Source organism: Ruditapes philippinarum, unplaced genomic scaffold (genome assembly GCF_026571515.1).
Source record: "Ruditapes philippinarum isolate M1 unplaced genomic scaffold, ASM2657151v2 ctg1902_1_1_1_1, whole genome shotgun sequence".
In the NCBI taxonomy this organism is placed as follows: Eukaryota; Metazoa; Mollusca; class Bivalvia; order Venerida; family Veneridae; genus Ruditapes; species Ruditapes philippinarum.
In genome coordinates this window covers 95,146-107,363 of record NW_026866160.1, presented here as the reverse complement: position 1 = coordinate 107,363, position 12,218 = coordinate 95,146, and the positions used below count along the sequence as shown (strand labels likewise).

Here is a 12,218-nt window from a genome sequence, read left to right as displayed (position 1 = left end):
AAATAATTTTAGATTGCACAGACTATCTATAACTTATAATTTCTTTTCCTTAAGATAATGTGGCAGAAACTGAGGTAATTGTCATTCAGATTTATTAATCGTAAAATTTCGATTTTAGAGCAAAAGACACTTTTTAAGTAACACAATAATTATTTATTGCACATACTTTTTGTGAAAGATGCATGCCTTCAGATGAGTCAAAATATTTCAAGAAAAGTAATGATGAGAAAAAAATGAACATAAATTTGAAGAAAAGTTAATTAATAATTTACATGTTTTGTGCGATAAAATATTTACAGTATTTTTTTTTTATTTTATTTTTAGTGACTGAAATACGTTATACAGCAGTCATTATAGTTAGCTCATTTAAAATCGTATTCCAATGCAAGGCCTTGTACGAAATCGTGTCTATTTCTTTTTATTTCAGTCGCTTTATTTCTGTACTAGCTGATAACGTTACATTTCACACTATTTATTAATGCGCATACCATGATTAGCACGGATTACTTTACAGAAACCGAGAATATTATCACTTTTCCAGACAAGCATGTTTCCGTTGTAATATCTAAATGAAGCATTTGTTGCAACATAGTTAAAGTTATAATACCGTTCAACGATGATATTTTACCCTACAACTTAGTTTTCAGAAATTATCACCTAAATCATAAGTATATCCTCATTAATGATGAACTGCTATACAATTTTAATCTTATTTCGCCGAAACACTCGGATGCAACTGGATATAATATCGCCAGTTTTTGAAATCCCCGCCATTTGTAAAAGCTCTCGGGCCCGATCGGTTTCATTCGGAATTAACTCATTTGCATACGGAAAAGTTCGGAAATGCTATAATTAGAAACAAGTTCGGAAACGCTATAATTAGAAACGTCAACAAACTTGCGACCCGATATTAGGAGATATATAATATAAATGACGGATGCAATTTTATTTGATGTTTTGTAATTAATAAACGATATGAAAAGCTATTTATTAGCTTAGCTAAGGAATGTAGCTTATATCCTCGTAACGCGTTACGAAACAATCGGAAAAAGAACAAAGTCTGAGACTCTCACTAGATCTACAGTAAACAAGAAGATGGAGCGTTGGTCATGTCTATGTCGTACGGTTGCTGTGGTTATTTGAAATCGGTAAATTAGCCGTTCTTTATGATCGGTTCGTACCAGAAATAATACGTACCTATTGCCAAGCTTCCATCGTAGTAATATGGCATACAGTAGTGTGCGTCATGTAAATATTATGAAACACAGACACTTGGGCTTTGGTGCTCAATCTGTATTATATTATAGATGTTGAAATATGAATTTTTTTTCAAAATGGCTTATATTAAGTTTTTTTTTTATTTTAAAGGCGTTTTTGAGCTCCAAACCCAAGTGTCTGTGTTAGGAAATTATAATGAAAAGAAATATAATTTGGCAATCTGGTGTAATAACCTGTATAGGGTGTTACCAGATTAAATAACCAGTCAACTGCATGCAAAAGCCAATACATATTTAACATCAACAGACTCAACCGTTTGATATATGATAATGTATAATTATACTTCAAATTTATAAGCAAACCAGAATGGAAAAAGGACCAAGTTAAAGTTCTGATGCCTATAATTTTGAAAATGATCACTTGAGACCTGTTCTTTATGTTAGCCTTTTGTAAAACATTATGGAAAATAATGTACTAATGAGAATTTCATTCCAATACAAACACAGTGCAACCTGTGTAAATATTATTCTGTTAACAATGAACAGTTGCATTCCACTAAAAATAAGATTGCCAAGAATTAAATCCTAATCTCTGGATTATGTACACCGGTATGGCATAAAACCATAAATTTCACCACTTTATGTTCAAATGTTGAATTCTGCTAAAGCTGGTGCTAGGGGGGCATGGAAGGTAACTTGCACTTTCCAACAGGCTCACCACATAGAGCCTGCAACAGTTTCAATTTTGTCATTTTGGGCTTTCTGCAGGAATTCTTTATTTCTCTATTTTCTGATGTCAAATGTACTTTTTTAAAATTCAAATAAGATCACAGATTGTAACAATGTTTTACAAATACCTTTCAATGTTAATTTACACTCCACTTCTCTTAGCACGTTTCAGGACACATTTTGGAATGTTGTTAAAATAACAAAAACACAGATAAATTGAAACATGTATTTGAACATTGGCAGTAAAACAACAATAAAATATTTTCAAATGAACAGCATATCTTCTTTTTCTTACCCTTAAAATTGTACACCAGTGACTTCTTTACAGTTTTATTTTTTATTCAATCCATGCTGTCTTAACAGGAAGAGAAAGTGTGAAGATGGCCAATATTGTAGAAGGAAATAAATAATATCTTAATTCCAACAAAATTGTATGAACTTGAGCTAACCACTTATGGGTTTCTGGTGATGAAGGATATTATGCTTGAGCCATTGTGACCTTAGACCTTATTAACTCCAAACTAATGCTTAATTACTAATCTAAGCAATGTCCCTGGAAATGTTCAAAACCTTGGGACAATGAGTTTACATGTCACTGAGACCTTGAACTTATAATCAAATGGACCAATCTTAAAACTAATGGCATTCAGAATTTTTCCTTGTGAGTTACATAAACTATACCTTACAATGTTACACATATTTAAAGGAAGTTAAACTTCATGCCATCTTGAGATTTAAATCTAATTACCTCAAAATCAGTTGGTGCCATTATCTGGGGAAGGGCAATGTTCCTACCAAGCCTAAAAACTTAGGCTTACCCCTGAATGTAAAATATTGTTTGTTCCCCACTCCCGCGACCTACCTACAAATAGCACAGCTACCTAAAATATCTTATTGCCCAGGATTTGTTTACTAAAATGAAATCAGAGTGTCAATGAGAATGACATCTTTTTAACTGTCTCGTGATTTCTTAATTGTAAATATACAAATGTTGGGATATTTGTTGATTGAAACTGAAAATATGGTTCTAAATTTTCAAGTAAAACAGATGCTTTCATGCACACAATTTGTTTGAACTACATATAATTTTAATGAAAAATAAAACAAGACAAACATTTTTGAATAACTAGGAATGTGTCCATAGGACACGGGTCCCCCCTACGCGCCACTGTTCTGTCAATCTTATGACTCTAGGTCAAATATTTTTTGAAAACTTTACTAAGTAAAGGGCAAGAACTTTACAAATACTGAATAAATTCACAAGTTAACCCCAAGGTGCATAAGTACACATGCTGACCAACATTCTTTTCAACATTCAGGCCTACAAGTGAAATACTTTTTTGAGCTATGCATGAACAAGTTGAAAATTGTAAATTATTCGATAAATTAAAGTGAACCTGTAGTAGCCACTCCTATATTGTCTTTCTTATTTATATTTTATCCCTGTAGGATATTAATTATGGAGTTAAATGATAAATTATTTATGTTTGGCTGAATGAAATGAAAGAAAACATAAATACTTTTTGAGCTATGCATGAACAAGTTGAAAATTGTAAATTTATACTACTGTAAGTCAAGGGCAATAACTCTAACAAAACTGAAAAAAAATCCACATGAAAGTCCCAGGTTCATATCTTCACAGTGATGTAAATCATTATTCCTGTAATTTAGTGATGTTGATCATTATTCCTGTAAAGTTGGTTGATTCTCACTCAAGCACTCAAGGAACAAATAACAACATAATAAAATGTTTTTTACTAAGTCAAGGGAAATAACTCTACAAATACTGGATAAATCCACAAGCCAAACCCCAGGTGCAAAACTAAATATGCTGAGCAACCTTCCCGTAAGGTTTAATGACTCTATGTCAAATCCTTTTTGAGTTACATGTGACACAAGTTGAAAACTGCAAAATTTTTACCAAGTCAAGGGCAATTACTCTAAAAATCCTAAATAATTCCAGACGAAAATACCCAGATGCGCAACTACACATGCTGATCAACATTCCTGTAAAGTGTCATGACTCTAAGTCAAATACTTTTTGAGTTACATGCCACACAAGTTGAAAATTGCAAAATTTTACTAAGTCAAGGGCCATAACTCTCAAAATACTAAATCCAGACGAAAATACCTAGGTGCACAACTACACATAATGTTCAACATTCCTGTAAAGTTTCATTGCTGTAGGTCAAATACTTCTTGAGTAACATGCGACACAAGTTGAAAATTGCAAAAATTCAATGGCAGTAACTCTGAAAATACTAAAAATATCCAGATGAAAATACCAAGGTGAACAACTACACTTGCTGATCAACATTACAGTAAAGTTTCATGACTCTAGGTGAAATACGGACGGACGGACAAGGGTAAATCTAAATGCCCGCCACTAAAGTGGGGGCACAAAAATAAATATTTTATCAGCCCACCTATCCTATCTAAACTGGAATGGGATGAGGGAGTAAATACAAAGATAATTTTAAGGCTTGCCTTGTTTGATTGAACAAGGATTTTATATAAAATGCCCCTGTGTCATTGGTCTAATAAACTAGATTGGACTACAAAAAATTCATAGACTAATAACAACTAGATCTCCGCGAGTCGGATGTGTTGCCTTGTGAACAATATAGTTTAGGAGAAATGGCCAAGACAAAAATGAAATATGAAAATTAACAAAGGGCAATAAAGTTAAAGCCACTAATAGCAAATAACAAGCAAAGCCAAAATTTAGACATTTAACCTTGAAGGTCAAGGTCAATTATGAAAGAAGGCCAAGGTTAGACAATACACCAAGAACTTTAAAAGTTATGAACAAGGTTCAAGTTTGCAGAAGGCAACGGCAGCAACCTCTATTTCTTTTTTCAAAAAAAAAAAAAAAAAGAAAAGCTGAGCTAAAGTGAATGACATAGTACATGTATATCAAAAGATATAATTGAATAATACTTTTAACTTTGTTACTACATTAAAGCTCATAGCAGCACTTATACTTTAATAGATTGGATAATATTTTGCACTTGTATAAAAAGTAGTCATTTTTCTGACAAAATATTAAAAACAGACCTTGAGTCATGACAAATGAATCAAGAGATTTTTTTTCGAAACAAGATAGATACAGTGCCATATCTAAAAAGATATTTCATAAAACTATCATGAATACCAGGTGTTCAATGTCAGCTTAAATATGTTTGAATAGTTGGGCAATCAGTGTAACACAACACTATTTATCATTCTTTCCCATAAAAAGTCAATAATATCTTGATTTATGTTCCTCATGAATGGCTCGGGTAGGCTTCGGGCTAACTTGGGCCAAATATTTTGAAAGTCTGTGGGGGTCATCTTCCTCTAACTTTCTATTTTATATATCCCCTCCATGTCACTAATTCTCAGAGTTATACTATAGCATCATGAAAAATGGTATAATGATACTTTTTCTTCTTCTTTAATTCATCCAGACTCGCTGAAGTCTGAAATGAGAAATTAACAAGCCTGTTATAACAAAAATCATAAGTGTATACAATTCTCAAAATGCATTACATGTAATTATGTCCTCAAAATTTATTAGTCAGGTTATTCAGAGACTGCAAAATCTCTTTTGATTGAAATTAATATTATATAGGCAATATAAATGCATAGTGATCACACTTTCAATAAAAATATCTTATAATTCATAGAGGCAGGAACATTTTATACTAAGATATGCAGCATTTATATTCATATGCAAAAATGAAAAAAAAATGTTGAGAATCTATATGCCCAAAGAAGATAAAGCACAACATTTTATTTAGGTTTTGCCTCTTTATATGTTTGAAGAACTGAAATCTTTCTATTGAAATAAACAAAGAAACATGCTACATCCATATTAGACTCAGTACAGAGTACATCTATGTTGAACATTATTATAGTTCCAAACAATTCACTTTATTAACACAAACTGGACACTGTTTTCTTTCATTCTGTAAAATTGTGAAACATTACATGTTGGAGTTTTGTAAGTAGCATACCTAACAGATCCCCCTTGTTGGTGATGTATGGTCTATTTGCATGTATATTATAATCTATGGCTGCAAGAAGATTGTGCATCCTATAAACAGGTGGTGTGTAAGCAAATCTTTTGTACAATACATCAAGATGTGCTGGTGAAACCCCTACATGCCAGCTGTACTTCTAAAAATGAATACAAAAAATGGAAAGATATTTTCATTTAAATGATTTTAGTAGGGAAAAATCCTTTAACATTAACATATTCATATGCTAGATATAATCTCTGTATGTAAATAATTATCTTTGAAAAGATTTTACACAGCTCTATCCTTCAATTGATAAGTGCAATAAAGGTGCCAATTAATTTATACATAATGGTTGTAGGTCCATTTGCGTTAACATATAAAGGTGCTGTAAACATTGAACATTCTATAATCAAATAGACATATGAGCTTTGTATTAATCAGGACATATACTCCTTTCCAGTTAGGAAAATAAATCCTTTTAAAAATTTCACTCCAAACTGCTAGCATATCTTAACAAAGATAGACATATCTCCTTTGCAGAATTAATGGTTCCAACATTGGAGCCATTGGCTTCAACTTTTTTGATTGGCCAATCTGGTGGTGCAAACTAAAATTGCTCCAGGGGGAACCCTGTCAATATAAATTTCTTTTTTTGTACCTGATGAGAACATACCTGCAGTCATCTTATTCAGAACACCAGCCAGATCTTTCAGACTATGTGCATCTTATTTCCTTTGCAGTCATGGTTTGTTCTGGTTTCTAATGGGCCATGATTGTACTAGGCATTGGTGTATTCCATCATCTGAAAACAGAATCCATTCATGCTCAATAACTATAAGATTGATGCAGACACTAAAATATATTATTCCCTGAAATAAAATATCAAGACAAATAAGCATGCATTAAAATATGGCAAAGAAGTCAGCCTTCAACAAGTTTTATGAAACATTACTAAGAATTTCACATTTATTTTACATATAAAATGCTTACCATAAACCTATGAAGTATTCCACATTATGCATCAAAACATCTTGCATGCATTAATTTTCTTGCAACAAATGACAATTATGTATTGCTATCTAGAATTTTATCTAAATATTTCTTGAGCAACAGAATAATCATATAAAAATATCAAACATTCAAACAAAATCAAATATATAATAATTGTTTACTTACCATGAATAGTTTATAGTTTGTAGCAGTTTTATAACTAAACCAGAAATGAATTGTTGTGTCTCAATTCCACTCCAAAAGGATTTTATTGGCTTTCTTTAGTGCTACCTGAAGATTAAACCATAACTTGCTTAAGATTTAGAAAAAAAAGCAATTGTGGAATTCCTTTTCATTTTAGCGAAAAATATTCTACATAAGAATTGTATATATTCAGTCTTCACCAAGTTTTACTATAGGACATGAATCTGCCCTTGTTATTAACAACAAATACAGCAGTATTGCATGCAGTGATAACACCAGTCTGTTAAAAATTCTTAGTTTAAAAGGGATAATATAACTTAAAAAAATATTGCTTTCACAGTCATTGAATTTAAGATTTTGAATTCACTGGCCCCAATTCCAGTTTTGAATTTATTCTACTATATATTTAACTACATTTTCTTAAAATTTACACTGGCCCAAACTAATTTTCACTGGCCATGGGCCACCGGGCCAGTGCTAAATTCAATGACTGCTTTCATAAGAACATGTATGCTCCCCTGTTTAACAATTACACTTTGTCCTGATAAGCAAGTTTTTCAAGTTTCATGTTGATACATTTCAAAATATTTAAATAATGCAATTGTATGCCAACATAGCAATCTGACATAGAATACATGTAATAGCTTTGAAAAAAAAAAGCTAGAAATTAGTAATTCATGATGTTTGATTGTAACTAAGAAAGTATACTCCACTTTTGAGGAATCTGTAACTATTTTGTTGTATGGTCTGAGAATTGACTACATAACAGAATCCTTTCCAAAAACCATATATGAGCCGCGTCACGACAAAACCAACATAGTGCGTTTGCAACCAGCATGCGCATCCGCGCAGTCTGATCAGGATCCATGCTGTTCGCTATCCGTTTCTCTACTTGTTATATAGGGTTTGTAAGCGAACAACATGGATCCTGATCAGACTGCGCGGATGCGCAGGCTGGTCTGGATCCATGCTGGTCGCAAAACCATTATGTTGGTTTTGTCATGACGCGGCTCATATATATTTTTTCACAAGTGGATTTAAGACCTATAATGACCCTCTATTATTTTTTTCACCTCAGTGAACAATTATCTATAATAATATTATGGAGTCATACAAATATCAAACTCATCATTTAAGATGACACCAAAATCTTTCAATTGGACCAAAATTAACCATGTAATGCATGTTTTTTTTTCTTCTTCTAATACAGTATTATATGCCACTTAAAAAATGTCATTATTGTTTAATATTTAAATCATATGAATATCTGATCATGATATATATGGATCACATGTTGACATGTATATATCCACTATTTGGTTCAATAAACTAATAAAAAACATGAATTCAGCAGTATTTAAGATTAATCAGTTTTTATATGAATTATATAAGTAAATTAGTTATGCAAGTATATAGTTATATATAGCAACTTTGAAAGGTATTATTTTAACCTGTCACTTTCGACAAAAATGGTGTACTTACTCTCCTCTGCATATGCACTGAAGTCCAGGTCATCTTTGATGTCCCTGGTAGTGGTATTGCAACACATGATGACGATGAAATTGATTTAATTCTCTTATTGAAAATATAGCATACTAGTACTATGGCCTAAAATCTTGACTATTCAAACCAATTACAATACATGAATTGCTGCACTGCTTATAAGGAAGAAGGTTTGTCAATAAGAATTATCTAACAATTCCAGCACAATTATGGTTATTGTCCATGATTATTTTTCAAATTGTGAAATGCTGAAATTTTACCGCAAAAATGATTCAAATGAGACAACAATATTGATTTTTGTGCGATTTTCCAGACAACATTTTATTTTTTCTACTTTATTTCTTTGAAGAGTCAACAAGCCTGGATAGTAGATCAATATATCAGACTTACGGGCTTGTTATTGCTTAAATGTCGGTCAAGGTTGCCCAAAAGCAAAAATATCTCAAAATCAAAGGACGTCACATTTATAGGACTACCCTTGATAGTTGAACATGCTTTGAAGAAATGTCTAATCTGCTAGTCAATAGTTCTAACCCTTTTTGAGACACATGTGTCTAATCTATTTCACAGCATTGTAGTTACTATACAGTACAGCTTACAGTAAAAAACAATATGAATAATGTAATTGGAAAATAAAAGTTATTCAAAATATAATTTTGTTGTGTCTTAAATGATTCTTAAAAGATAGTGATTGGCCATCTTAAACGATATTACAATGGTTACAATGAACATACGCCATAAAATTGTAAAGGATTAGGCTCAGCCGATCTTTTATTTAACCTGTTAACAATTTATTGGTACGAAAATGGGTCCGTACGAAAATTACAGTGAACGAAAACTTGATACACAGACGTGGATCTGCAAGCTTAATTTCTTTATCATAAGTCAAAACCATCCTAAAAACTATAACACAATATCTGTGTTTATATATTCGTAGGTGAAATTTTTCTATAAGTAGATCTAAGACCAAGAAAAATTTAAATGCAAACAAAAACGATGATCACCTCACCTGTCAATCAGATAACAACTTCACGGTCGCCTTTGGTTTTAATTACCCTTTTTAGAACTTTTCATCGCTTTGAATCACTACCGGAGTATATCCTTGATTGAATTAAATCACAGTTTCTTTCCACTTTTCGCTTTTTCCTTTCCCAATCTCAAAATTTATTTCTCGTATCACAGGAACCTGAAATTCTATCCAAAACAAAAAAATAACGATTTAAAAAAAATCCCATACATATACTATAAAAAAACACAAGGAAGGCAACACCATTTCCCCACCCACCGCCACATTTACCAGGGATATTCGTAAAAACGCCTGGAATTTACTTCCGAGCACACTAAATCAATAAAGCACATTAAAATCTACCAGAAACACAACTTACTCTTAACAACTATCCAACTTTTATGCCAATTGAATGAATATATCACTGCTCTTCTCTAATCGTCGGTTCCATTGCCAGTTCAAGCGATAAACTCCGTCATACCGTTATTGGCCGGTCTTTGTAGATCCCGAAATTCTACCCAAAACAAAAAAAGAGAACGATTTAAATAAAAATCCCATATTAAATACTACTTTTATATATATGGGATTTTTACTTAAATCGTTTTTTTATTTTTTTGGATAGAATTTCGGGATCTTCAAAACCGGTCAATAACGGTATGATGGAGTTTATCGCTTGAACTGGCAATGGAACCGACGATTAGAGAAGAGCAGTGATAAATTCATTCAATTGGCGTAAAAGTTGGATAGTTGATAAGAGTAAGTTGTGTTTCTGGTAGATTTTAATGTGCTTTATTGATTTAGTGTGCTCGGAAGTAAGTTCCAGGCGTTTTTACGAATATCCCTGGTAAATGTGGCGGTGGGTGGGGAAATGTTGTTGCCTTCCTTGTGTTTTTTTATAGTATATGTATGGGATTTTTTTTTAAATCGTTATTTTTTTGTTTTGGATAGAATTTCAGGTTCCTGTGCTCGTATACGTGACACACCTTTCGTATTGTCCGCCATTATTTTGGTTTGGTAAATCATATCACGTGACTCAGATCCGAACATTTACGGAAATAATCGAAGGGCTTCCCGCCAAAATATAAATCTTATTTGACTAACCCAGTCAAATAAGAAAATGCATTTTTTAGAATGGTCAGAAATGTTACGGAGAGCGTTTCTAAGTTGGAAAACTTTGTCAATACTAGTTAAATAATGCATTTGATAACAATAAGGCGTTAATTTGACAATCTGTGTTGATGAATTTGACCAGGAATATAACTTTAAATGTAGCTGTAAATTGTGCCCTTGGCCAAAATAAATATATACGGTCATGATTGGTGGACAGACAGTATTTATCAAAGATAATATTTATTTTCTTAACCATGGTTTGTTTACTTGCCAATGGATTTTTTTAACGTCAAAACGTTTGCTGCTAACATGTTTGTTCTTTCGTCATACATTTCTATTTGACTAGCTCTATGTATTATGAACGATAGCAAATAGTTAACATGGAATATATATATTTCCATGAAGAAATAGTATTTAAGCATTGCTTGATCATCTATAAAAAATTTTTTTTTAATATTCATTATGATCTATTAACATTTAAATAAGAAAAGGACGGAAAATAGATTAAATGATAAGAAACTACACTTTACAAGTCGACACTGGTAATCGTAGTTCTTGTTTTTTTTATCATGTATGCTTAAACTACATTGTGTTTTATGAATCTGGCAATCATTGAATACTCTTAACAGGTGTTATTACTCAAATACAAAATGTCGTTTTTATAGAATTTGGTAACTACACACATTATTATCGCCATGATTTTATAGATAAAAGAGTCATTTAAGACTCACACACTGCATCATTCTGGCACATTTATAGATATAGAAAAAGTACATCTGCAAATGAAATTAAATTTGTTGTAAGCGGTGTACACCTGATACCATCGCTAATGCAATTGCAATAGTTTACCTGTCGGTGTTATTATTCAAATACAAAATGTCGTTTTTATAGAATTTGGTAACTACACACATTATTATCGCCATGATTTTATAGATAAAAGAGTCATTTAAGACTCACACACTGCATCATTCTGGCACATTTATAGATATAGAAAAAGTACATCTGCAAATGAAATTAAATTTGTTGTAAGCGGTGTACACCTGATACCATCGCTAATGCAATTGCAATAGTTTACCTGTCGGTTAATATCTTAACCACACACGTACCTACCGTCATAAGCAAGTCAACAACAAAGTCTTTATTTCGGTCAAGGTTAAAGATTTTTTTATTTGAGATTAAAATTGTATTTTTTTATAATATTTTTTTACGAAGCTGTAATGCAAATTAAGAGCATTTTAATTTTTATTTTAACCCCTTTGCTGCATTGGAAAGTGTCCCCTTGTGGTTTACGTATTGCTTTTAAGGGTTGGGATGAGACATCGGAATTGTGATCGTCGTTTATTCCTGTGTGATCGTAAGAGCGACTAAATAAGCTCGAATTACTGCAGCAATTGCAGCCCCCAGCTTTAGTGGAGGCGGGTTGTTCAACTTTACGGCACACCAACACAATTAAAG

The 12,218-nt window shown here is 32.1% G+C and overlaps 1 long non-coding RNA gene across 1 annotated transcript; it reads right to left on the bottom strand.

Moving 5' to 3' along the window:
- Nucleotides 1–4,134: 4,134 nt before the first annotated feature.
- LOC132731499 (uncharacterized) lies at nt 4,135–9,822 on the bottom strand. The gene is made up of 6 exons (XR_009625900.1): nt 9,657–9,822; nt 8,627–8,717; nt 7,127–7,231; nt 6,624–6,752; nt 5,945–6,107; nt 4,135–5,407 (listed from the first exon to the last, which is right to left on the bottom strand). It is a non-coding gene; the product is annotated as an uncharacterized LOC132731499 (long non-coding RNA).
- Nucleotides 9,823–12,218: the final 2,396 nt, after the last annotated feature.